At 44.0% G+C, this 27540-nt stretch overlaps 1 protein-coding gene across 4 annotated transcripts in view; it reads left to right on the top strand.

Annotated features, from left to right (window-relative positions):
- The window catches only part of ERBB4 (erb-b2 receptor tyrosine kinase 4), a 966448-nt gene that overhangs the window by 545910 nt on the left and 392998 nt on the right, over nucleotides 1-27540 (top strand). The window lies entirely within an intron of this gene.

Below are 27540 nucleotides of genomic sequence, written 5' to 3'. Positions count from 1 at the left end.
ATGCAAACACAGGCCCCTGCCTTTAGTAACCGAAGGCACTGCTCCCTCCTTTTAGTGTGGCCACAGACTGAAACCAAGTCCCATGACTGAATTCGTTTCCCACATACAAAGACAACATTTTAGATTTTTCTCACCAAGTATTGTGTTCTTTTCAGTATGTTGTCAACAGCTGTGTTTTTATTGTCAGATCTGTGTCAAGAGCTATTTCATATTTGAACTTAACTTCGAGTGTTTTGGGTTTTGTACCTTATCTGCTATATTCAAATGATACATACAAATGCTCTGTTATATTCTACATTTATACCTCACAAAGGGCTCAATTCCACCATCAGTTGACACTTAAAGTTTTCATTTACCTCAGCGGCAGTTCTGTCTGTGAAATGACAGTAGGATCAGTTCCTAGAAATTTGAAGCTGTTCCAGAAATCTGGGCTATAAAAACATATTTCTCACATTGGAATATAAAAATGTAATCACACACCTCTGAAATCTACAGTCAATTATTCCACATATGCATCAAAAGCAAGCAGATGTTATACTAACAAACTGGCTGCTGCCATCTCAGCTGGGCTCCACTTACAACCTTCATAATCTCCGCCAGGTACCCTTAAAATAAAATGCAAGTTTAAAATATTGAACATATTATACAGTGTGGTATTAACAGGACACACTATGTGTAGACCAAGACTATGCCTTCTCCTTCCATTCATTGGGAATGACCTAGTGCAAACCATTTCTGACTTCACCGTGTAGCGAGGCAGTCAACCCTAGTTCATCCAATGAAAGGCATAATCAGTGCCCACACAGGGGGTATTCCGTGTATGTCGAACAGCTGATGAATAAGTTCCATTGTGACATTTATCTTCATGAGTGAGGCAAGGCAAAAATGGAAGGATAATTCACAAGCGCCACACCTACTGTTGAGGTATCCCATATTTTCTTGTGTGAAGATAAATGTCATGACAAAGATCAGCCACGATGAATTGTATAATCTACAAATGGGCAGGAATGTGAAAGTATGTGTCTGTAAAAACCTGAATGGCTTAGAATCTGTAAAGGGTTTTAAATAGATTTTTGGAGTCATCAGTTAATAATAATAATACTCAGCTCTTCTGTAGTGCTTTTGATTAGCGGAGATCTCAATAACATATACATGGCTTCCAAATGCTGACTTGCATTTTCCTGTTTAGTCATACTTTCTATTTATGCATCCTTGCAAGAATGCTATTGTTAAGATATCTGATTGAAAAAGTGTTAATACTTCATACAGTTAACATGCAGCCTAACGGCCTCAATTTTGATGGTTAAAACCTGGAAATCTAGGTTACGGGGAGACGGGGGGAAGAGGGGAATGAAATAATTTTGTTTTGAAGGATTGGAAACGGATCCATTGTTAAGGTTTTTTTGGAGCGTTTATCATTTTTGTGTGTGGATTTAAACATTTTTTGTTGACAACCTTGATGCATTTTGTTTATCGAAAAGTCCAATTTCATTAAATGAAGAATATCTAATAACCATTTTGATAATGCTTTTGATCACTTTTTCTATTAAACATTCCCCCCCAATTGAAAAATGCTCGTTGCAAAAAATAAAAAATATTGACAATATTCGGTGAATTTCAAAACAAAACCAACAAACGCACCTTTTTTTCCAAAAAAATTCAGCTCTAGTTTCAGCCTCCCTACCCTACACATATAAAAAACCCGAATGATTAGAAAGGGTGGCATTACGTTGACGTCTGCTGCATCCAGGGCAGATGATGAACTGATCGGGAGAGGGTTTTACACTCACTTGGCGACCTGCTAATCTTGTCAGTTGTTCATCTGAAAATTCATACCGGACACATCAGTATTAGGATATTTCAGTGCACTGTGTGGAGCAGGCCTGCTGTTCCTGCTTCAAATGCTACTTCTAATACTAGCTGATGCTAGTTATTCTTCTTTTACCAGTGAGGTACTAGGATGTTTTGGGTTCCCCTGCCTGTTACCAGCACTAGTAGTCCATTCATACTTGACCACTCAAGAACCCTTCTCGATGTCTTTGCAATCTTCCTCGGCAGACACCTGTTGTCTCATCACTCCTCTCCAGTTCATAATATTCTAGCCCTATTGACCTTGATGCCTATCTGATAACTAGATTAGAGCCATGTGTAGATTGATTGTTTTTTCTTTTTTGGGCTCCTTTTCTGACAAGTCAGTGCCAACTATTTTGCTATACTTCTGTCAGAGGCCTTAGAGCCTAACATCTCAATTGTTCATTTTAACTGCAAACTCCGTCACTCAACAGCCTTAGCATTTTATGTATAGAGCAGGACTACTCAGCATTGTGTGACATCCAAATTACTAGTATAGGTCACTGACCTCTGGTCCAATTTATGAATCCATAGAGTAGTCAACTATACTCCATACTACTATATGCTACTTATTGTAAATTGCCTTCGTGTCGTATCAAATGTTGTTTTCTTTCCAAAGGAAATGCCATTCTGAATAGATATGGCTTTTTGAGGCATTATTTGTTTAGAAATCCAACAATGAGCTGTCAAAGTCTGAGATGAATACCGACCAAATATTAATTTTCATGTGCAGCCTAAATATATGTTTGTGTTTGTGCACAAACATACACTGTAAGACAAACGATCAAAAAGCCACCTCTGTTGCAAAGTGAGGCACTCTGTGTTACCTCAACTCTGCCTCCTTGTGTAATGTAATTGCAATAGGGTCTGTAACTGCTCAGTCACTGAGGCTTACTCTGTGCTTGAAGTTCTATTCATAGAACCATAGGGTTAGAAGGGACCTCAGGAGGTCATCTCATCCAATCCCCTGCTCAAAGCAGGACCAATCCCCAATTTTTGCCCCAGATCCCTAAATGGCCCCCTCAAGGACTGAACTCACAACCCTGGGTTTAGCAGGCCAATGCTCAAACCACTGAGCTATCCCTCCCTGCCATAGCTATATCTGTCAGGAGTGTGGGGGGAAAATGGTGCCGATGCTCCAGTGTCGATGCAGCTGTGTCTACAGAAGAGGGCTTCTCTCAACGTAGCTAACATCTGTCAGGGAGGTGGTATTCCGACCATGACAGAAACTCCTTCTGTCAAGGTAAGCTGTATCTATGATAGGAGGCCATAGCTATGCTGACAGAGACGCCATGGTGTTCCCTTACTAGTTACGCTGTATGACCTCTCCCTCATTCAGTGCAGAAGATGGATGGTGTCCAGTGAACAAGGCAGTGGCTCAACATTTCCTTTTATCCTAGTTGTTCAGGGCATAGTCTCACACCTCATTTACTACACACTATCCAAACCTTGCACTGAATGAGGATTTTTTTCCTGGCTTTCTAGGCTTTTCTGTAGTGATCAGTACTGTGGTGTCTCAGCCTCTTGCAAACCGTGAATTTATCCTCACCTCTACTTCTGAGATCAGAAAGATTATAGACTGGATTTTCAAAATTGCTTCATCTCAGGGTCAGATTTTTCAGCAGAGCTCATCTCACTGTATCCATGTTGGACACTGAGCGCTTTTGAAAATCTGGCCTTCATTTTGGTGCCTGGATTGGAGCTGAGCTCCTTTTGGAACTTGGCCCAAAGTGACTTGCATATGAGTCACATGCAAGTATGTGGCACAGAGAGGAATAAAACACAGATCTCTTTGCTCCCATCCAATGCCTTAACCACAAGCTCCTCATCCTCTGCCAGCAGTCTCCTTCCTAATGTGCTACACACCATACAAACTGCTGCTGTAATCGCAGCTTAAGTGCAGATACCATTCCAGCTTGTGACACAACGGCAGTGAATGAGACTGGGATATTCTGGAGACCAGACCAATTCAATATGCAGCCTTGCCCCATTCTCTGTTCAGCAAGTGCAGTAAATAAGCTAGGGGCCCCGTGGGGAAAAGCAGTATGTTATCTGCTTCAGACTTCCTATGTGACCTGGACAATTTGCTGAATTTCTCTGATCTCTCAGAGATGTTGCTAGGATAAACAAATGTTTATGAGGGGTTTGTAAGTAAGCCACCAGAGCACTCTCTGAATTGGGGGCTGCTGAGGGAACGAAATCGGCCTTCTGCATAACTTAGAGCAGCCCCAAGGACTGTCTAAACTACAGCAATCTCTCCGGGGCTGCATATGGATTGTGCCTCCCTCCCAAAACCCTCTAGCACCAAGGGCTGTGGGCAAGCTCCTGGCTGCCCCAGCCTAATCCCCAGCATGCCCTGTGTAGCAAGGACTGCGATTGGGGTCGGCACCACCATGTTGTGTGACGGACACTTGACAAAATTACCGTACTTAGCGATAGACATGGGGAGGGGGGCAGGGTTATGTCATTCAGTGATTCAATTTTTTGAAAAATTACCATGGACACTTGTGTCCGTGGTAGGAACACATTGCTAACCCCTGCGAATGACAGGAGCACATGGTCCATTAACACCAGGCCTACGCTGCTTTTGCAAGAAATTCTTCTTTGGTTCCTTGTGTTATTAACAGCAGTGACATGTACACGTCAGAGCAGGGGACAACACCAGCCCCCAATTTTTCTTGATTAATATTCCATGTGGGGACATATGGACTGGAGGGACAAGATGATAGAATCCTAAGATATCTTGTTTAAGGGAGAGCTTGAGGTCGAAGAGCAGCTGCCAAAAATTACCTGCTGTTTTCTCTTACCTACTTCAAAAAAAGGACCAGAAATATTCACATGTAATATTACCAGAAAGAGGCATATTTGATTTTATCAGACATAAGTACACTTTTTGGAACCATAAGAGATGCCATCATTTAATTTCTAATTACATTAAATAATGACAGGTTTCAGAGTAACAGCCATGTTAGTCTGTATTCGCAAAAAGAAAAGGAGTACTTGTGGCACCTTAGAGACTAACCAATTTATTTGAGCATAAGCTTTCGTGAGCTACAGCTCACTTCATCGGATGCATACTGTGGAAAATACAGAAGATGTTTTTATACACACAAACCATGAAAAAATGGGTGTTTATCACTACAAAAGGTTTTCTCTCCCCCCACCCCACTCTCCTGCTGGTAATAGCTTATCTAAAGTGATCACTCTCCTTACAATGTGTATGATAATCAAGATGGGCCATAACCAGCACAAATCCAGGGTTTAACAAGAATGTCTGAGGAACCGGGGGCGTTAGGAAGAAACAAGGGGAAATAGGTTACCTTGCATAATGACTTAGCCACTCCCAGTCTCTATTCAAGCCTAATTAATTGTATCCAATTTGCAAATGAATTCCAATTCAGCAGTCTCTCACTGGAGTCTGGTTTTGAAGTTTTTCTGTTGTAATATCGCAACTTTCATGTCTGTAATCACGTGACCAGAGAGATTGAAGTGTTCTCCGACTGGTTTATGAATGTTATAATTCTGGACATCTGATTTGTGTCCATTTATTCTTTTACGTAGAGACTGTCCAGTTTGACCAATGTACATGGCAGAGGGGCATTGCTGGCACATGATGGCATATATCACATTGGTAGATGTGCAGGTGAACGAGCCTCTGACAGTGTGGCTGATGTTATTAGGCCCTATGATGGTGTCCCCTGAATAGATATGTGGGCACAGTTGGCAACGGGCTTTGTTGCAAGGATAGGTTCCTGGGTTAGTGTTTTTTGTTGTGTGGTGTGTGGTCGCTGGTGAGTATTCGCTTCAGGTTGGGGGGCTGTCTGTAGGCAAGGACTGGCCTGTCTCCCAAGATTTGTGAGACTGTTGGGTCATCCTTCAGGATAGGTTGTAGATCCTTGATAATGCGTTGGAGGGGTTTTAGTTGGGGGCTGAAGGTGACGGCTAGTGGCGTTCTGTTATTTTCTTTGTTAGGCCTGTCCTGTAGTTGGTGACTTCTGGGAACTCTTCTGGCTCTATCAATCTGTTTCTTCACTTCCGCAGGTAGGTATTGTAGTTGTAAGAATGCTTGATAGAGATCTTGTAGGTGTTTGCCTCTGTCTGAGGGGTTGGAGCAAATGTGGTTGTATCGCAGAGCTTGGCTGTAGACGATGGATCGTGTGGTGTGGTCAGGGTGAAAGCTGGAGGCATGTAGGTAGGAATAGCGGTCAGTAGGTTTCCGGTATAGGGTGGTGTTTATGTGACCATCGTTTATTAGCACTGTAGTGTCCAGGAAGTGGATCTCTTGTGTGGACTGGATCAGGCTGAGGTTGATGGTGGGATGGAAATTGTTGAAATCATGGTGGAATTCCTCAAGGGCTTCTTTTCCATGGGTCAAGATGATGAAGATGTCATCAATATAGCGCAAGTAGAGTAGGGGTGTTAGGGGACGAGAGCTGAGGAAGCGTTGTTCTAAGTCAGCCATAAAAATGTTGGCATACTGTGGGGCCATGCGGGTACCCATAGCAGTGCCGCTATAATGATAAATAATAAATAAATGATAAATAATGAGTTGTCCCATTTACTTCAATGGGCCCAGGATTTCACCCATTATCTCTAAGGGTACTTCTGCACTGCAGTTAAAATCCTGCATCTGGCCCGGGCGAGCTGGCTCGGGTTGTGGGACTGTTTCTTTGCAGTGTAGACTTCTGGGCTCAGGCTGGAGCCTGGGCTTTAGGACCCTGCATGGTGGAAGGGTCCCAGAACTTGGGCTGCAGCCGGAACTCGAACATCTACACCACAATTCAACAGCCCCCCAGCCTGAGCCAGCTGGAACGGGTGAGCCGCGGGTGTCTAATTGCAGTGTAGACTTATCCTAAAGGGTTAAAGTATTTTATTATCATTGCTCTTGTCATGTGCATGTTCTTGTATTTGGCATCCTGTTGATCAGTGGCTCCTGCTCTGTTTGTTGATTTCAAGCCTGTTTCCTATTCTCAGCTCAGACTTTACCAGTGGAGATACATGAACTTGTTGGAAAAGATTATGGCAAGTAGTAAAAAAAATGATTGATTTATTGGCAAGTGTTTTCCCATTGAATATTCAGGGAATTCCACTGAGATTTGGGGTGTTCCAGATTATCTTCACCTCCTGCCCTCAGTCAGTATTTTATTTTTTATGCAAAGTTTTCACATACGCAGCCATGTGCCAATATCAGATTGTAGGTTGTCTGAAACAATTTTCCAAAAATAACACGCAGGAATATCCGTGACATCAGGGCCCCCATTACTGTGTGGGTCGTCAGTATCACACCGCCAGAGAGCATACTAATCGTAATACCATATGGCCTTTCCTGCAACTGAAAGGGGACTCAGAACTATGGGGAAGAGACACTTGGCCAGATCCTCAGCTACTGTAAATTGGCGTTGCTCCCTTGACTTCAGAACACCCTGGAAGCAGTCATTCAAATTGCTCCTCACTTGCCTTAGTGGATAACTTAATTCACACTTCAACTGATGAGTTACCTAGTGCCTAACTCCTCTTCCCTGCCCCCCCCCTCCAGTTATGCCCTTTTAAGGACACTGCAAGGAGGCCAGTCGCTGCAGATTAATAGCTGCTAATGACAAATGACTCAGGTGCTCAGTTATGTTGTCACTGTGCTACCCCCTGTGGTTTTGAGGATTGAGTGCAGGGTTGTTAGTCTGGACGCCTAGGTTTTATTCCCAGTTATGTCTCTGACTCACTGTGTAACTTCGGGCAAGTCACTTCACCACTGTATTTTCCCACCTATAAAATGGAGATAATAATGTTTATCCACTTTTATTAGAATGCTGTGAGCTCTCACTCAAGAAAGTGGTATATGGGCTTGATCCAAAGCCTATCGAAGTTAGTGGGAATCTTTCCACTGACTCCGCTGGGCTTTATATCAGGCCTTATTGCTGCAAAATGTTATTGCCATCATGGAATGAGTCCAGGTGCATTATCTGCCTTCAACACCATATAAAATAATCAAGGCTGTCATTACTTTCTTTGGTTCCTTCCTATAAAATCTGTTTATTAATTCACAACATTTGTGTATTTTCAATGATGAAATAAGACTCCCCACAATTTGGATGTGGGAAACATCCTTTAACTCGTGGGAAATGTAAACAATAGAGGTAAATCTGGAAAAACTCCAAGCCTTTTAGACAAATGCTGGCTCACCAAAACTTCAGTGACATGAAGCACTTTGACAATACTGGGATTTCTTTGGTCATATGTTTTACAGTGTAATCCTCCAGCTCAATCACATAGGTCAAGAAAGGCTGGCATTTCAACCAACGCAAAAGTCTAAGTGCCTCTATGGTACACGTTGATAAAAATGCACTGGGCTCTATAGCTAGGAAGAAATTCGTATGTCCTTATGAAACTCTGTAGCAAGAGCATTGTCAAACTAACCGCACGGTAGTTTTGAGAAAAACATTGGCATGCATTGTGCACACAGGTCTAAATTCTACTCAGTTATATTGGCGTAAGCAAAACTGGTCACATAGTTACTGAGCTCAGGGTATTTTAAAAGCATAGAGCTCCTACTCCACGGGCAGTGGATAATAGAAGGCCAACAATTTTGTTGGTAAAAAGAAAAGGAGTACTTGTGGCACCTTGGAGACTAACCCATTTATTTGAGCATAAGCTTTCGTGAGCTACAGCTCACTTCATCGAATGCATAAAGTGGAAAATGCAGTGGGGAGATTTATTCATTCCACTGAATGCATCCGATGAAGTGAGCTGTAGCTCACATAAGCTGATGCTCAAATAAATTGGTTAGTCTCTAAGGTGCCACAAGTCCTCCTTTTCTTTTTGCAAATACAGACTAACACGGCTGCTACTCTGAAACCTTTAGTTGGCAGAATTCCAAATTACAGGTCACTGTTTTTCCTTTGATTCCAAGCATATCTTTTCTCCTTCCTGAGATTAGTTAGAAGAGTACCCGGCTTGGAGTAGTTATCCATTCCAAAGGGCCATTTTCCCTTACAGATCACCTTTATACCCCATTCCAATCTCCTTGATCACTCTTTCCTTTTAAGTCCACCATGCATTTTAAAGGCTGACACTTGCACTACCCAAACAATCTCTCCTCGAAAGAAAGAGGCATGAATTTTACATTTGTCTACCATCTAAGTCTATTGGCTTCCTATTTCCCTTTGACGAGCTGCAGTTCACAAGCCATTCGTTGGCACTTTTGTAAAATAATTAAAATCTCATTCTTGTGTGTCCCACGGGAACTTTTAATCTATGAATATTTCCCAGCAAAAGGGCAGGTTAGGGAGGAAAGTGTGCCGGGCAGTTCAATTGCTGCAGCACTGCAGGGTCCCTCTGTCAGCGTGGGAAAGGCAGGTGAACCATGCGCTGTCGAAGCAGAAGAGAGACCACCTTCCTGCAGTGAGTCTGCTGGTTGCCAGACTCAATAATGAACATGAAACTTAGAGGTCAAACACTAAAATTAGTGTCTTTACACAGAGGAGGAAGGCTCAGTAAAGGCTTTGCAGCAGCTGTCTACTGATCCATTTTGTATTTGATTGGAAACAGGGAGCAGGCATAGAACAGTAACACGCATCCAAGTGCCAGGCTCTCCTGCTTTTCGGGCAAATGCTGATTTAGGACCTAATGCTGCATTCCTTGCACACTGATTTAAGTGGGATTTTTGGATGCACAAGGAATAAGGCCCATAGACCTGGAAGGTCTAATGAATTAGTGATGCTGAGGACAAGGCCTGCAGAAAGTCATGTTTGTGTAAGTGGGGGAATAGTCCCGCTATTGTGGGGAACTTTCCTGGCTTCTGCACTACCCCAGTGAAGTGGGCTAGCGAAAGGATCTGAGTCCTCGCTCCCACTTCCTTTACCCAGTGGCCTCCCTGCCCTTGAGGACTCCCCTTCCACTCTCCTGTCTGGCAGAGTCCTCATAACCCCGACAAGGCTGGGCCCAGGATTCCTGGGGGGCTCGACCCCCAACCCCGCTGTGGTCACCTAGGACAGGGGCTAGGGTGTCCCCACTCCGGGGTACTCTCTCTGCCCTGGGCACTTCTCTGACCCACTGACCATTACATACAAGTTAAAGCAAATGCAAGTTGTTTAATCAACAATTAATTTTAAAAAGAATAAGGAAAAATGGGAAAGGTTAAAGGAAACCCATCACCCCGCTCTGTGGCAGGGAACATCACAAACAGCGTCTCTGGAACATCAGGGGAGTTCACAGTCTGCTCCTTGTAAGTCCCAGGCCTCCTGCTCAGGCCCTGGCCCTGCTGCAGGGATGCTGTGGGTTGGACACTCGCTCTGGTGGTGGCCACACGCTCTCAGGCTCTAAGTGGTAGGACCCTTCTTCCCAGTGTTGCCCCCGCCCTGTCGGGGTTACGATCCAAGCCTGGCCTGCAGAGCCTCTTGGCTGAGGCGTCTCCCTGTGCTGGGCCTGCTGCCCAGGGTCCCCCCTCGCTCTTTCCAGCTGCTCACCGCACCCAGCTCCGGACTGCTCCAGCCCCAGCTCCACCGCTCGGTCTCTGCACTGCTGCTGCTCTGCCTCCAGCTCCTTGGGCTGCTTCTTTGGCCCCTCTGGCTCTGGTTGCTGCAGCTCTGCTCCCAGGGCAAGTCTGTTCTCTCTGGGCTCTGCCTCTGGCTTTGGGGCTGCAGCTCTGCTCCCAGGACAGGGTCTGCTCTCTCTGGGCTGCTTTTCTGGTCCCTCTGGATCTGGCCCAGCTCTGCTCCCCAGCTCAGCTTGGGCCCCGGCTTTCTCCTTAGCTTGGCCCCACTCTGTCTGACCCAGGCAATTCCAGCTCACAGGGAGGACGGGATGTCCCTGGCCTCCTGACTCCCTGATTAGCCTGCCTGCCCTGTCATTCAGGCTGACCTGGAGGATTGGCCTCTCCCCACTGTTCCTGGGGGCTGTCAGTCTCAGGGTCCTGATTTCCCCCATCGACCCTTCCCCCTTTTTAGTACTGGGAGCTAGCAACTAAAACACCCCCACTGAATGTTCGTAAGGGGGCAACAGTCCCCTTATATTTGCATGTCATTCACTACTGTGGACACTTCTCTGTACCACTTAATCACCTTGATGGGTTTGTGCAGGGAGTAGGGGTGCAGGAAGAATATTCACACAGAGGGACTGCTATGTATGCTGTGGGCAGGATCTTCTTGCCATTCCTCAATAAGGCCGATGTGTAAAGAGGAGTCTTGGAGCTGGGGAGCAGAAGGGACCACTTTATCCACAATTACACAGACTCAAACCCCACATGACCTATGGAGTGACAGGGATCATTTGGGTTCGGGACAGGGCTGTATTGCAGATCCCATTCGCTGCCTGTAGGTTGGGACCATGAATTTTGTCTGCCCTTCAGCCGCTCAAAATGCCCATCAGAGATGTATGCGCGAATTCTAATCACTTGGGTGGTGTGTGTCAAAAAGGCAAATGTCACCCTCAGTAATATAGCGTTTATTACAGAATTTTAAATGTGGTGTCAGATGCCATGGTGATTGGTGGCCATCTGAAACCCTAACCTATAAAACACCTGTAACTCTTTTGATCAATGGTGCACACAAGGTCTCCCACTGAAATCGATATGACAACTCATGCAAGTAACTGATAACTGATGGGAGTGAGGGATTCACAGTCTGGCCTTATGTGGAGGGATGAAGGGAAAAGGGAATTTTACTGCTGCATAAGAGGCCCTCACTGCCAATGAGAGGGGGCAATACAGGATAGCAGGCCAGTGCAAAAGGTCTGTTTCAAGCAGCTTCCTGTTAGCGCAGTTGTGCTTTTGTAAATGTACAAGTGCAAGCCACATGGAGCATGACTATACAAACCCATTGAGATGGACAGGCAGCGATAGAAAGGAAAATATAACCTTGAATTTAGCAAAGGGGGAAATAAAAATAGACAACACGGAGGAGGAGAGAGAAATAGACACTCACGCAGCTAAGGGAGACAGACAATGCAAACCCACATTTAGATATACATACCAGAGTCCAGCCGTCACTGGGGAATACAAGTGCTCATGTGTACTTAACTGTGATAGATAAATGAACAGACAGGCAGCTGTTTAATCCCTCTGATACAAACCTGTTGCAGCTCTCCCTTATATTACTCTACCAAATGTATTACTGCCTAGCTGCTGAAGAACAGCTTTCCATAGAAAAGGAAGTTGGTAAGTCTAGAGTGACAAGGATAGGCAGACAGACCAGCAGATGTGTAATTCACATGGAGTTACATCTATCTGTACAGTATCGGGAACCTTTTGCATGTCACAGGAAATGTGCCCGCAGGCTTAGGATGACCGAACGAAGGTGTCACATGGGGAGAACACACTGGAGGCCCTTTTGTTTGATGTTTGATTGAAAACTGCTTGAGGGGCTGTGTCCTTCGAATCCCTTTTGCTTACATTTTTTTTTTTCCTGAGAAACTTTAAAACACAGTTGTGTGTTCGCTTTTAAACGCAAAAGTAAGAGCGCATCTGTCGGGCGCCCCATCATACAAACTCCGTACTCACGCTGCACGTCTCCATGGGATTGCCTGCTGCCAGTTGGAATTAACGCAGACCCATGCTTTGAGTTTGAGAACACAAGTATTCCTGAGGAGGGAATGTGAGAAGAGGTGGTGGTTGTGTTTGGGGTGAGCGACGGATGCACACAGATTGATAGTAAATGCCTCAAAAAGCGCAGGAGTTGGTTCCAGCACAGTGGATGACTATGCTGCTATTGAGGTAATTGAGATTTAGGAATGATTGAAGGTCACTGAGCATATGGCCTGCTTGCAGAGGCTAAGTTCATTATGGGGGTTTCAGATGATTTTTCAGGAGTGTAACACGTGCTGAAAGCACTGTTCTATTCCAATTTCCAATTCAGGTTCTTACTAGAGCTGGTCAGGAATTTTTCAGTGTTTGTTTTCCATTTTTGAAGGTTTTTTTTTTTCTGTTGAAAAATGGCAATTCATCAAAAGCAATACATTTTGCAGGAGAGAATTGGTTTTCACAAATTTCCTGTTTGTTTAAAAAAACAACAGCAAGATTTTGAAATCATCAGAATGTACCGTTTTGATATTTTCAAAATGAAAAGTTCTGATTTTCAGTTCGAAAGGACTTTTCATTTAGAAATTTAAGTTAATTTACTGTAAAAGTGAAAATAAAATGAAAAAAAATCAAAATCACAAAAAAATATGTCAAAGCTATCAAAATGAAATATTATGATTGACCCATACCAATTCTTTGGATTTTCAGTTCTCATTTTTTTTTTTTTGCAATTTTGACTGTGTCCCCATTCGAGATGGAAAATTCTCACATTCTGGGGTGCAATCCAGATCAGTGAGAGGTTGTACCACCTGCTGCCCATTAACGCTGGGAGTCTCACCGTGCTTTTCTGTTGTAGCTCCCAAACGGGGCTGCTCACAGACAGCCTGCCAACATGCAGGTCACACCCTGTCTGAGTATAGCCACAGACCTGGTCCAACAGCTTTGATCCCAGCAGCCTGTCAGGAAACACCGGCCACACTGTGGCTTCCAGCAGCGTTGGCTACTACGTGGAGTGTGACCCCAACACACTCTCAGTCCTGGATTTTCCCCAAAATGCGTGCTCTTCACTGTTCAGCCCTCTCAGATGTGAGAGGTCTGTTGCCCCTGTAACGGGTCAATATGCAACAGTTTGCTACTTGGAGTTACCCAAACAGTTCAGTTTAAACACAACACTTGATTAGTTTCGATTTAAAAAAATAAAACAAGTTTATTAACGACAACAAGATAAAATTTTAAGTGAGTAAAAGTACAAGGCATTAATGTCAACAATGGTTATGAGAGAAACAAAGATAAAATGCTATATTTAGCTAAAACTTAACAAACTAGACTTTGTTCAAGATAAAATCCTTACTACATGTTCCCAGCAACAAAGCTGACCAAATTCTCAGGTCAGAATCTCCCTCAGAGTCAAAGGGCTGGTTCCTTTGACAGAATGAGTGCTAAGGAGAGAAGCCTTTTTTGCCCTTCCCTCTTATAGTCCAGCCCCCTTTGAAATGCATTTCCCCCGAGCTCAATGGTGGGCAACCTGGCCTAGATAGAGTTAATTCCAGCTGTGAGGACAGAGACAAGGAGCTTCATGGTGAAAGAGGGTCCATGTTCTTGTTTGCTAAATGGGATAGATCTGGTCCTGCCCTGCTTCCTTGCCAAAGAATGGCCACTTCGCAGGTGATTGCACCTCAGCTTTGATGACACCTGGCTAGCGGAGTCAGCTTTTCCTTTGTCTTTTGGAAATCGGTTTATCCACTCTCCAGACTTGTCTGGTAAACACATTGTAGTCATAGTTTCAGCTTCTGTTCATAATTCTTAATATGCATTTCATACATACGTTACACATGAATATTGATGATCAGTGTGTCAGTTTTTAAATGATCCCTCACAAGGCATATTTCGCACAAAGATTATCACAATAATGTGTAGAGTCTGAACACGGGTGCTTTCACTCACAGAAATGTTTTCAAAATCTTGAACATTTTTGCAGAGAAGGAAACTCAACTCTAGTTCTTACACCTCACTCATAACTGCAGGTTCTGAGTGCTTCCCAGCAGCGTGTTAAGCGATGTGACCAACATTTGTGTGTGTTCTCTCATCCTGTCCGCGGGAAGAGGAATATGTGCGCTGGGGTGTTTTTTGTTCTGGAGTTACATGTGCACGTAGACACTCTCTCTCTCTCCTATATGTTTATATTAGAGAAGGCAAGGTTAAAGAAGTGCATCTGGCATGCAGAGCAGAAGTTGGTGAGGCTTGTGAAGGTCCTTAGTTCCTGTGGGAGTTCATTCTTCAGTCTTGGGCAGTATCTTGTGCCATGGTGATGCAAAATAAATCAGCAAAAGGGCCTTTTGAGCTAATTGGAGTGTTTCCACTGACTTAGGATCAGACTCAAAGTGGACATCTAGTCAGAAGTTTGTGTCTAATGTCACTGGTAGAGTGATGACAATAACCAAGGTGAGCTTCAATCCGGAATGATGGTTTCCTGTTCTTAGGCCCTTGCCAAAGCCTGAGCACCATTGTGATAGACATTGCACGTAGTAAGAGCCAGTCTCTGGCACAAAAAGCATACATGCTAAGTGGACAACCCAGACAAAGGGCAGGAGAAAGGAAGTGCTATTATCACCATTTTACAGATGGGGAATTGAGGCATAGATCGATTTAAGTGACTTTCTCAAGGTCATGCAAGAAGGCTGTGGCAGAGTCAGGAACCGAGCCCAGATCTCCTGAGTCCTAGTTCAGCATCTTATCCATGAGCCCATTCTTCTTTTCCTTTAAATTGTAACTGATAGATAATGCCCTGCTCTTGCAAACACTTGTACTCAGAAGGGAATGTTTGCCAGTGTAAAATGAAGCATGTGTGTGTGTTCGGTGTGTTTAAAACAAAAACAAAAAGCAGTGGTATATTTAGGTTTCTTGTTACCCTCCTGGTCCTTCTAGGCTCTCAGAGATTGAGGAGAAGCTGCTGTCTTGTTTCAAGATGCTAGTAATAAACACTCTCTTCCCTGTTTTTTCCCCCCAGGAAGGCGACAGACTGCTGGGCTCTGCCTTTGCAGACAAAGGATTGATTTATTTCATGAGTTCGCAGCAGAGTTCTGTTACTCTTTGGTTAGATGTCAAAGCTGTGTTACCAAGGCTTGCCCCCAGGCTGGGGTTTGATAACACTGAACAAACAGTCTGATTTTACTACTGCCAACAGCTGCAGCCGGCCATAAGTTTGTCTGCTCCCCATGGGGTTTGCTGGGGAAGAGACGAAACGGATCAGAGGTTGACATGATTATTGCTCAGAAATATTCAAAAGCGTAATCTTAAACTGGAGGGCACAGGACTCGATTATTTGTTTGCCAATGCAAAATCTTGTAGGAGTTCTTAAATGATCATGTTGTTCTTGCTGCTGCTGGTTTGACCAGTTCCCCGCTGAGTTAAGTATTACTCCTGGAAGACACACACTCTGTCAGTAACTCCAAAGTCTGAGGGAGATACTTTAGGAGCCGTTGTAACGCAGGTGGAATGGAGACATTTGAATGGCGTGGCATTAGGCAGGAAAGGTCAAAAATCTCAGTATTCAGATTGAAAGGCCATTCAGATTTGGAGGGGGGCTGTTCCTTAAATGATATTCAGTACGCATACAAATATAGCTAGTGAGGATTATGGGTAAAATGTGCACACTGGTGAGCGGGCCACTGAGAGCAGCAGCAGCATCCGAAGAGGAGGCAAAGAGAAGAGCAGAGTTGTATATATTTTGATGAGTCCGACTGCGGAATGGTTGAGTCACAAGGGTCAATCTCCCTGCTGTCCCTCTTATCGAGCAAGACTCTTGAATGTTCTGAGCTGAGTGTTTTTGTTTTAATATTTAGAACCATTCCGCTTCCCCCCCTCAAAAATGCCAATCTTTTGGGCTGTTTGAGACTGATGGTTAATGTTTTATGGTCCCCAGTTTTAGGCTGTTTTTTACATGGAACCGGAATCTAGCCTGGAATTTGAAAAAGCCATTAACGCTCTACTGATTAAGTTGACTACACTGACAGGATGAGTGAGCCGTGACCTCAGCTGACCTCATACGGCTCACTCTCCCAGAAGGTTGACACTGTTGTTGGGTAGAAGTAAACATTAGTCTGTTAATTTGCTTCTGTGATTTGCCAAGGAAGGACGACCCCTGGTGGCTGATATCACAGTTCGTTGGGAGTATAAAGAAAATGTATTTACCAATGCAATGGTGAAGAAAGTCCAAAACACTTGTTTTCTGACTGACCAGATTACAAAATGACCTCGGTGTCACGGGTCACCTATTATGGCTTCTCCATTGGTGTGAGAGGCAAATGGCCGAAGATCAATGATAGACTGTCAGCAGCCCCTCAGTTTTGGGACACAGGCAAGGATTCACAGCCAGGCTGTTCAGCCGGACAGCTCTGCTGTACTCCGCCGATGATAATCAACATCTTTGTCAGCTTCACAAAGGGGTCTGGCAACCCCGCTAAGGCCAGGTCCAATGGTACTCCAAAGTGATGTGGACACCTTATAATGATTTTACTCAGTCAATGACCGTGATCTCTTGACATGGCTAACTGGGCTGGATGGGCCATCTGGGGTACAGCATTTCCCAAATAACAAACCTGACGGAGGGGGGTGGTTCAAATATCTTCTGTGGCAGACAGAGAATCATGTTACTCCAGTCACAGTTATGTTTTTTAAACTGCTGGTGCTGGTTTGGGTGACATTAGCTGTGCCCTGGGATGCTGCAGTAGCAGCTCTGTGCTGGACTGCAGACAGTCCTAGCTCTGCACAGTCCCTTCTCTCCACTCAGCCAAGGAGAGGCAAGGGGACAGAAGAACATCCCCTCGCCTTGCGCACAGAAAGCCTCCACCACTCCTTCCCGTTCCCATTGAGGCAGGGGAAGAAGAATCCTTATGTTTCCTTAGAAGCATACTTTAATTATTGTTGTTGTTGTAACACTGAAGGACCGCAGTCAGTGATCAAGGCCATATAGTGGTAGGTAATTCAAACATAGTCCTTGTCCCAGCGAGCTCTCCATCTAGGGTTTAGACAATATGCCAAAGGAGAATAGATTCACTTTAATTGCTCGCTGTGAGTATGTCTATGCTGGACACTAAGCCTGAGTTTTGACTGTGGTTTGAGCCCAGGCCCTCCTTCCGTCCACACACACGTCTGTCTGACTCAGGTCAGCAAGCACTCAGGACTGAGTTTCTAGGACCCTGTTAGGGGCAGTATCCTGCTGCCACTCTGGTCCAAGCCCTATCATTTTGCAGGTCAAGCCTTGACCCCAAGTCAGAAGGTCTGAGTAGTGCAGTGTGGACGCATTAGCATGGCTGTAAGACCAGGGTCCAGGAATTGTAAGCCCAGGTTCACAATGCAGGGCGGATGCTCATGTATGAGCTTGGAAACACCAAGTCCACAAACCCAGGCTTAGCATGCAGAGTAGACATACCCAAAGGGGGGCTAGTGCCCAACCACCCTCTTTCCATACCTCTCAACCTTCCAACCTGCCAATGTATGACACAAGCCATTGAAATGCATAAGGAATGACGAAAAATGTGGAAGACCTGTCTTTTGTTGCACCTCTTGCCATACACAATAGATTATAATAGTTTTTCACTGTCAAACATGTTGTCTTTTTGTCACTGTATGAATTAAATAGTCTGGGTTTTTATTTTTAAAGAAAAGTGGAAACACAAATTCCAGCATCTTCAAAAAGAAGGATGCTTTCATATGAGTCAGCACTACGACTTGAACCCTGACACTTCAGATCTGCAGCACTGACCTCACCACTTGAGCTAAAAAAGTGACTGTTATCCTGAATGTGAACCAACCACTAGAGAAAGATTCTCTCTCTCTCTCTCTCTCTCTCTGCCACTGAGTTACACATCTGTCTGCTAGATCGACTCTCCCATGCCACTTCTCCCCCCCCCCCGCGCTCATTCTTCTCCTCCACTTCCCCCTCATCGCTCGCCCTTACAGCCAGTAAAAAGTAGGTGGGACATGGACCCTTGGCCTCCCCTGTTCCGGTACCCCTGACCTAATGTCTAGTTCACTCGCTGGTCAGAGACTTGGCAAGTTCTTTCTGAAAGGCTGCGGATTGGGTTCATCATATTGGGTTCCACGTGCATCTTGTCTTTAAATGTTTTTCTCCAAGCTCTCAGTTACTGTATTTGTAATATGTGGGGGAGCGATACGTGCTGCTAGGATGAGGGTAAAAGGCCTTGCAGCTAAACTCATGGCTGCCTTCTTGCCCTCTCATTATTTGGATACTGAACTATGGGGTATTTGAACAGGGAGGCTCTCTTTAAGGTGGCAGTGCAGTGAAAGAGGAGATGTGATCAGCTGAAATGTGAAATGTCCTGCAAAATCCAGTATGCCTGAGAGTGCTGCTTTGTTCCTGTGGCACCTTCCGGGGATGGCTTCCTCCATCTTCTCTCTTCTTGGGTGCTGCTAGAAAGGGCTCCTACTGCTCTGTCTCAGGGTGGATTATCAACTGACAGTCACTGGTAACCACATTGACAGTCTCAGCAAAGGACCCAAATGTACATGGGGACAACAGCCCTCATCTCAGAAGGTCGTCTGTACAGCTCAGGATTCTAGCACACTGAAGGCCCCTGATTCATTATTCTATAGCTTTAAAGAAGAGGGCCTGGACTGTCAAAATAGGCACTGTCAATCCTGGACTGTCAATATAGGCACAGCCCTGAGCAAGGGGTGGTGCATAAGGTGCAGCACCTAATGAATAGCCCCAGGAGACAGCATGACTCTCACACTTGAGTCACAATCCTTCCATTCGACCCTCTGCTCCCAGGAGTTAGTAATTTGCTGATGGTTTCTACCAGCAGCAAATTATGATCCTGTCCCACACTAGCTCAGCTGCACTGGCCAGTGGCCTGCCCATTTTCAATCCACTTGCTCCAGTGGGGAAGTAAGTGGGCCATGGTCCTGTTTACTCTGATGCCTTTCACCCGAAGTCCAGGTAGGCCGAGAAGGGATATAAGGGGTGTTCTTACCTGTCCATACTTCTTTGTGTTAGCAGCTAGTTGTAGTCACAATCTAGCTGTTAGGGCTGGGGGACACAGAGCTTGTACCAAGTAAAGGAGTACTTGTGGCACCTTAGAGACTAACCAATTTATTTGAGCATAAGCTTTTGTGAGCTACAGCTCACTTCATCGGATGCATACTGTGGAAAATACAGAAGATGTTTTTATACACACAGACCATGAAAAAATGGGTGTTTATCACTACAAAAGGTTTTCTCTCCTCCCACCCCACTCTCCTGCTGCTAATAGCTTATCTAAAGTGATCACTCTCCTTACAATGTGTCTGATAATCAAGGTGGGCCATTTCCAGCACAAATCCAGGTTTTCTCCCCACTCCCTCCCCCCCAACCCACTCTCCTGTTGGTAATAGCTTATCTAAAGTGATCGCCCTCCTTACAATAAGGAGATCACTTTAGATAAGCTATTACCAACAGGAGAGTGGGTTGGGGGGGGGGGGAGGAATGGGGAGAAAACCTGGATTTGTGCTGGAAATGGCCCACCTTCATTATCATACACATTGTAAGGAGAGTGATCACTTTAGAAAAGCTATTACCAGCGGGAGAGTGGGGTGGGGGGAGAGAAAACCTTTTGTAGTGATAAACACCCATTTTTCCATGGTCTGTGTATATAAAAACATCTTCTGTATTTTCCACAGTATGCATTCGATGAAGTGAGCTGTAGCTCACGAAAACTTATGCTCAAATAAATTGGTTAGTCTCTAAGGTGCCACAAGTACTCCTTTTCTTTTTGCGAATACAGACTAACACGGCTGTTACTCTGAAACCAGAGCTTGTACCAGTTTATCTACAATCAGTTTTTAAATAGAGTTGGTAAATTTAGTGCAAACGCTTGTGAGAGTCCACTTTAAATCAGCTTCATTCAGTAATACAAATCAGCTACGGAGATATAAGTCAGCTGTCAACCATTATGAGTGTTTCAGAGTAGCAGTCGTGTTAGTCTATATCTGCAAAAAGAAAAGGAGTACTTGTGGCGCCTTAGAGACTAACAAAAGCTTATGCTCAAATAAATGTGTTAGTCTCTAAGGTGCCACAAGTACTCATTTTCATTATGAGTGTATCCACACGGGGGCTACCCCAGTTTAACTAACTAAAGTTCAGAACCGATTTTAGTTAAAGTAGTGCAAGTTTTGTGTGTAGATCAGGACTTCCTTATAATCACTTGTGCTTCTTACTGAAAGCTGTGTAGTGACTGGTAGCTTACAACACTGAGTTGGAACTGCTATTGAGAAAGTGGATAATAAAAAACAAACTGTCTTCCCCTGCTGAGTATAATGCTATGGTACTGGCACCCTGCCAAGCCTGGCTCTAATTTAGAACCTCTGATGATACCAGTCACACCCAAATGGCCTAATAGCAGGCTTCGTTCGTCCTTTTTCCTTTTTCTCCCAGGCGCATTGATTGCCATTGCCTGGAAAAAGAAGGAGAAACAAGAGACTAAAATACCATCACCTCACTCTCAAAACAAACTGTCAAATATTTCTGAGGGACCCTAAAGCAACTAAAAAGTGTTTTTCCTTTGCATAAAATGTATGCAGTGTAAATTATCTTTGCTTTCCTCTTTCCCACACACTCACTTTCATCCCATCATTGTGTCAATATATTCTTCTTAGCTCACACACCTCAAGCTAATGTTAAATTCACAAGCTAAAAGCATCATATACTGTAAACACACTGTGCAAAATTCTGTTCTTATTTACACTGATGTAAATCCGGAGTAACTGACCTCAAAATCTAGCCCAGTATTTTCCTGAGTGAATAAGACTGCATCAAGGGACAGGTTTTCCTTTCAAACATATTGTATAGACATCAGTAGGCACTGAACTGCTTGTCCGAAAGCAGAATTTGGCTTCTGTGGTGTGTCTAGGGTTTTTGTTTCTGTTTTTAATTTGAGTTAATTGGTTGAGTTCACTAACCCATTCGTGAATGCTCGTCCAGATGCTCCACAAATATTTTTCCCAGGATACAAGAGTAAGCAACACACTTCGTAGTGTCGATTGTTAATTAGCATTTGTATTGTGATAGCACCTAGGATTCCCAGTCCTGGACCAAGAACCCACTTGCTAGATGCCATACAAACACAGAACAAAAGGATGGTCCCTGCCCCAAAGAGCTTACCATCTAAATGTGCAACGAGATAGCAGATGGATATGGGAAGACAAATGTGGGGAGGACAAGGAAACAATACGATACAGTTCAGCATGATAGGCAGTGGTCTTAGCTCACCAGGTGCCTACCCGTTGTCAAGATTACTGTAGGTATAATGACAAAAGAGAGTTTTAAGGAATGATCTGGAGGACAATGAGATAGCTTTGCAGATATTTACTCCCACATGAGAGGGAGAGCATGGGAGACAGCACTAGTGTGCTTGTTTGAAGATTGTACTCGTGGGCGACAAAGGCTGGCACCGTTGTCTGATCAGAGGCAGGGGCAGACATCTCAGTAGAACATGGGAGGATGATAGGCAGGGTTGGGGGTAGGCTGTGAAGGGCCCTGAAAGCAGCAGCACAGAGGTGTGAGATGGTCAAAGTGATGAGCTAGGAATATGATCTCTATGGCAGCATTTTGAATGTGGCAAGGTAGCTTTTGTAAAGGACCAAGAAGAGGATGTTGCCATACATGAGGGGATGGGAGTCTCCATGAAAGTTCTAGCTGTGTGGACAGATAGGAGGGGCTGTATCTTAGAGATGGTGTGCAGCCAAATTTGGCATGATCTAGAAATAGTCTAGGCTTTAGAGAGAGGGCTGAGTTGAAGGCGGTGCCCAGTTATGGGCCTGAGTGACAGGGAAGATGGTGGTGGTGGGAGGGAGACAAGAAAGGCTTGTGGGGAAAGATGAGGAATTTTGTTCTGTCCGTGCTGAGCATAAGCTGACAGGTGGGCCTCCACAAGAAGTTTGTATCCTGGAACAAGCGTGTGTGGAGTGTCTAGAATAGCCTTTACAAATGTATCCACTCTCTCAAGTTGCATCAGCCCAGATCTCCAGTGCAGACATATCTCAAAGTGCTCAGTGCCTCCTGAGAACATCAGTGGGAACTATGTGGGTGCTATGTGGAAGAATTGTGTTATTTGACTGCAAGCTCTTAGGTAATGGTTGTCTTACGTCAACAAAATGCTCTGCACGTCTATGGCACTGTATAATAATAAATAGTACCTTTTGTGGCATGCGCTCATGGCCTACTTATTGCTCAGATAAATTTGTTAGTCTCTAAGGTGCCACAAGTCCTCCTTTTCTTATTGCAAAAGGGAGAGTTTCAATAAATACAGGAAAGAGCTTGCAATAGTAGAAGCCTGCATTGTGCATTTCTTGTTATCACATTTGCTGTATTATCTAAAAAGATCTGTGAGTGAGATGGTAAAACAGGGCTTTTTAATTACACATCACCTAGCAAGCTGATAAAGAAAACAAAAGCAGGCAGGCAAATAGCATCACCCAGGCCTGAGCCACTTCAAAATAATAATACAGCAAGAACAATAGAGAAGTAATTCACAGCTCTCTACGAAATTTTTACAGTTGGGGAAAAAACAAGCAACTATTGACTGTTTTGTTTTGTTTTTTCCACCCTACCCCCTCCTCCCTGCTGCGTGACTTGAAAAAATATTTACCACAATCCAGGCAATAGGTTTCATGCTGTATTTGCTTGGAAACCTCTGTCGTAATGAAATATTCTGATCAGAAAAGAAACATGGCACAGGTCACTTGTACAAGGGGGCTGGGGTGTGATATTGGAGACAATTGATTTAAAAAACAAAACAAAATAAATGAAAGAACTTCAATCCTCTGCCATTTCTGCTACCTTTAGTATACTGCCTTGTTCTGGGCCTTTTGTGCCGCTATGCCAAAGAGACTGGAAAGCAGGCTAAACAGCTAGCTCAGAGAATTGCTTTGAGGGAGTCCCTTGGTGGATAGGCCGCCTTCTCTTGGCCTCCTGGCATAGGAACTGTGCCATGGGCAGGTTGTGGGGGGAAGCAGGAGCTGTTCGCTAGCCCTCACGGACATTACAATCCGGCACGGTTTAAGCTTTGTCTAGACTAGGATTTAGAGCTTGTTAGCTCTAGTATGAAGAATTTGGTGATCCATTAGTCCTGATGATACAAACTGGTGTCGAAATGTACACTTCCTTATCTACACTAGACTTTTAGAATGTGTTCGCTAATACCTCCTTACAGTGCAGCTTTAAATCAGAGCCTAGACAAAGCATTAGGGTATGTCACCATTGCGGAGTTAGCCTGGGTGACTGGCACCAAGGTGTGAGCACCTGGGTTGGCCTAGCCTGGGTGCAAAGCCCAGCCTGAGATACTGCGTCTTTATTGGTGTGGCACTCTCCTGTGTGTGTCACTAGGACTTCTGGGGGCATATCCCATGGTTCTTTCATCTGCAATAAGCTGAGCTGCTCCATAATTCTTTCCCAGTGAATTGTGGCTTGTCCTGCTGGGAATGTGGGGGGAATTGGAGAGCCGTCAGCACTCGAGTGATTTATCCTGTGTCCCTGCTGCAAAGTGGGTGGTTAGCAGCCTGAGAGAAAATGGAACTCAGGCTCTTACCCACAGCTAGCCTAGGCTGAAAGCACCACTCAGCCCTGGAGTGGGTTTTGTGTGTGAATAGGAGTGGGATTAGGGGGTCACACTTGAGTAAAAGTGTTATACCAATAAATTAAAAACCAGCAGGATCTTATTAAAGGGAAAAAGGCAAAATACCACATTTATTGTGAATACAGAAAGAATCATAGTAAGCAGTTAGTTATAGCTATAACATTCCATTCAATCTCATATTTCTTCACACATTCATTCATATACACACACACACACACACACAGGTTCTGCAAGGTTGTTATCATAGTTACCAGCCTTAGAGTTGCTCATGCCAAGCCACTGGCCAGGTGGCCTGGACATGAGGAGGGAGCAGGGCCTTGTCAGATGCTCATCTGATGCTCCTGGAAGTTGGTTTGCAGAATCAGACCCCAAAGTTCTCACTTTTTTTAGAGTCTATTTTTATAGGAATTTCTTCCTATGCCAGTCTATGGGAATTGCTTCATCATGCTGTTGCTGAATCAATCAGCAGATAGCACATTCCTGACGGCTCCGTGCTGCTAGATGTTATCTTGTTCTTTGGTTCTCCCATTCTTGAGGCTGTTGGGTGGATTCCAGTCTGCCCACCGGGGTCCTCTGGTTATTTCCACTTGACGCCTTCTTCAGCCGATGGACACTGGATTCTTAGGCTGGCACCTCCCTGATCATTCAGTTCTTATCCACACCAAGCATCCATCCACATCCATCCTCTATCTCTATTTTAATCACAGTTGTTAATACAACAAAAGGGCGGGGAGTCTCTGGGTGCTGTGTCTGTTGTTAGAGTATTGCTTTGAGTCTCTCTCTGTGAATTGCTTTGAGAACAGACTCTGTCTTAGAATGTACTAACGCAATTAGCAGCTTGCAAGTTTCACATACAGAGGGAGAGAAACAGTACCAAAAACCAAGAGACCTCTTAATTAGTAATACCCTGGAATTTAAACTATGGGGAATCAAACTCATTTGTGATTTTAATACAGAACTTCTTTAATATGGTCCAACATAATCCCCAGTCAACAATTCAGTGAAGACATACCCTTAGAGGATATGTCTGCCCCAGTTTGCTCCAGCAGGAAAACTGGGGAAGGAACCCTGCCTTTGCCCCCTCTACCTTCAGCTGTACTGAGAGTCGCTCTAGCACGCTGTAGGATTCAGCCCAAGGTACAGTCATACCTTAGTCAGGAGGTGGCGGTTGCTGAGTTGTTACAGTTGTAAAGCCAACATTAAATAGCAGAAGCACTAGTTGCACTGAGGCAAATTAATAAATCAATATAAGGTATACACTGCAAATAAATTCAGGTCTGCGATGTCTGAATGCTCTATAAATAAAATCAGGAATTTGTTACACACTCTCTGCTCTGTGTTGTGCTCAATATCTGGAGGTGAATGTCTTTTTTTGTTTTTATACAAATGAGTAGATGGAAATTATTGGCTGCATGGAACACTGCTGGCAGCAAGCCATTGCAATATAATATTTACACAAATAAGACAAATGCTATTTATTATTAATAAGTGTATTTCATTCACAAGACCAAAAGCAAACCCACATATTTGTCTTTCACATGTTGAAAGTATATTAATAGCAACGGTTGGGATGCTCAAATATTAAGCTTTTGGAGTTAAGGTTTGATTCAGATAAGCATAGAAAAATTAAGAAAATTATCTGAATCTGGAAAATCTGTCTGGAATTTACAGAGGGAACAGACTTTCTTTCACTCCCATTGAGTACCAAACCAAGAATAGGGTCTCAGTGTGCTGTGTCCGATGCAAACATAAGAGAGAGTCCCTGCCTTGAAGAGCGTACAGTTTAAATAGCAAATCCAAACAAAAGGTGGGGGAGAAAGGAAGTATTGTATTCCCCATTTTACAGCTGGGAACTGAGGCACAGAAGGAATAAGTGACTTGCCCAAGGACACTCAGGAAGTCTGTGGCAGAGCTGGGAATTGAACCCAGGTCGCCTGAGTGCCGGTCCTAATGGTACCATTCTTCCTTTCACCACACCTATGCACACTTTGCTGATCTCTTCAAGCTCATAGAAAAGTTCAGTTCAAGATTGATTCTGGATGAAGACTTTGTGGGAGTTTCATACTTCATCATCCTTCTGCAGTGTTGCCAGCTCTCTCATAATTTTATTGTGAGTCTCACAATACTTGGAGTATAATTTTCAAAAGAGCCTAAGTGACTTAGGTCCAAAGTGCTGTTTCCCAAAGGAATTTAGGCACGTCGGAGCAGAGCTGGGCTAAGTTTTTTGGCCAGAAAAATAGACACGATTGTTTCAAGTTAACCCCAAATCTTTTTCCATTTGTTCAGTACAGCCAGTGAACTGTTCACACATGTTGACTTAGGAGCCTAAGTCTTATTTAAAGTCAATGGGCTCCTAAGTGCCTAGGAGCTTCAATCTCATTTTCTTAAGTGATCTAAATTGTGTATGTGCTTTTGGAAATTTTACCTTTAGTGTTTTTCTTCAAACGGTTCCTCAAGTTATGGGACTACATGAGAATCTCAGCTTTTGTTTAAAAATAAAAGTATTTAGCATTCCTGTTTGCAGAGAAAAGGTTGAAAATGGGAACCCTAAATGTGCAAAAGGCAACTAAAAATAATCCAACACTGCTTATTTTTTTAAAAATGTCATAATTTTACGGGGGTCTGATGCATGATTTTTGAATCCCTAATTGTAGCACATGCTTAATAAAGGGATAAAAAGCTAAAGGAGCTTTGCTTGCCACCTTTTGTTTGTGTACTGGGACAGCCCACTCTCGTACGAGACCATCCTCCAGGAATTTATCAGAGATTGAAAAAGTCCTTTTTATTATTTGTAAATATTGGATATATGATTAAATTCTCTATTGTTGGCCATGTTCCAGCTAGTACTCTGTATTTATCACATGCTATGCTCGGAAATGGAGTCATAAACAACCTCTCACTTTAGCAAAACTAGAACACTAATCACGTTTCTATTAGCTCTGCGAAAGCCTGAAAAAGTAAATGTGGATTAACAAGATAATGTGCTAATCTGTTCTGTGGTCATTGACCATTTGAAGCTGTTCCATTTCTCAGCCCTGACAGATAAATCCTCTAGTTTTTGATGAAAGGGTAGATAGTAAGCTACGTATGTACATCTAACATTGGACTTGCTGTCAACAAATGCACCTTTTTTCAACAGCTGCAGAATGTTTCCGATCCAGTTCACTTTTAATGGAAGATTCCTGTTCTTTTTTTTTAAAACCGCGTTCCTTCATTTCTTGCTGACAAAGCATCTGTCTTCTAAAAAGTCCTTTCTCTGCTCTTGGTATTTCCTGATGTTGCCCTTTCAGAAGAGCACATGCACCGTTTATGTAATGTCTGGTTATCTCCAAAACCATGGCTTCTGGTGAAAGTCCTAGAGAGGCAAGGCTGCAGGTAGATCCCGAAGCTGCTGCATAAGGTCAGTCGTGTTACATGATACTTTTAGCAAATAACAAAAAAGCAAAACAAAACATGGCGCAGTATGGGCCTGATCCAAAGCCCGCTGAAGTCAAGGGAAAGATTCCTATTGACGTAAGTGGGCTTTGGAGAAGGTCCTGTGTAAGGTGG

Source organism: Natator depressus, chromosome 11 (genome assembly GCF_965152275.1).
Source record: "Natator depressus isolate rNatDep1 chromosome 11, rNatDep2.hap1, whole genome shotgun sequence".
NCBI classification, from domain to species: Eukaryota; Metazoa; Chordata; order Testudines; family Cheloniidae; genus Natator; species Natator depressus.
This window is presented reverse-complemented; position numbering and strand designations above follow the sequence as displayed.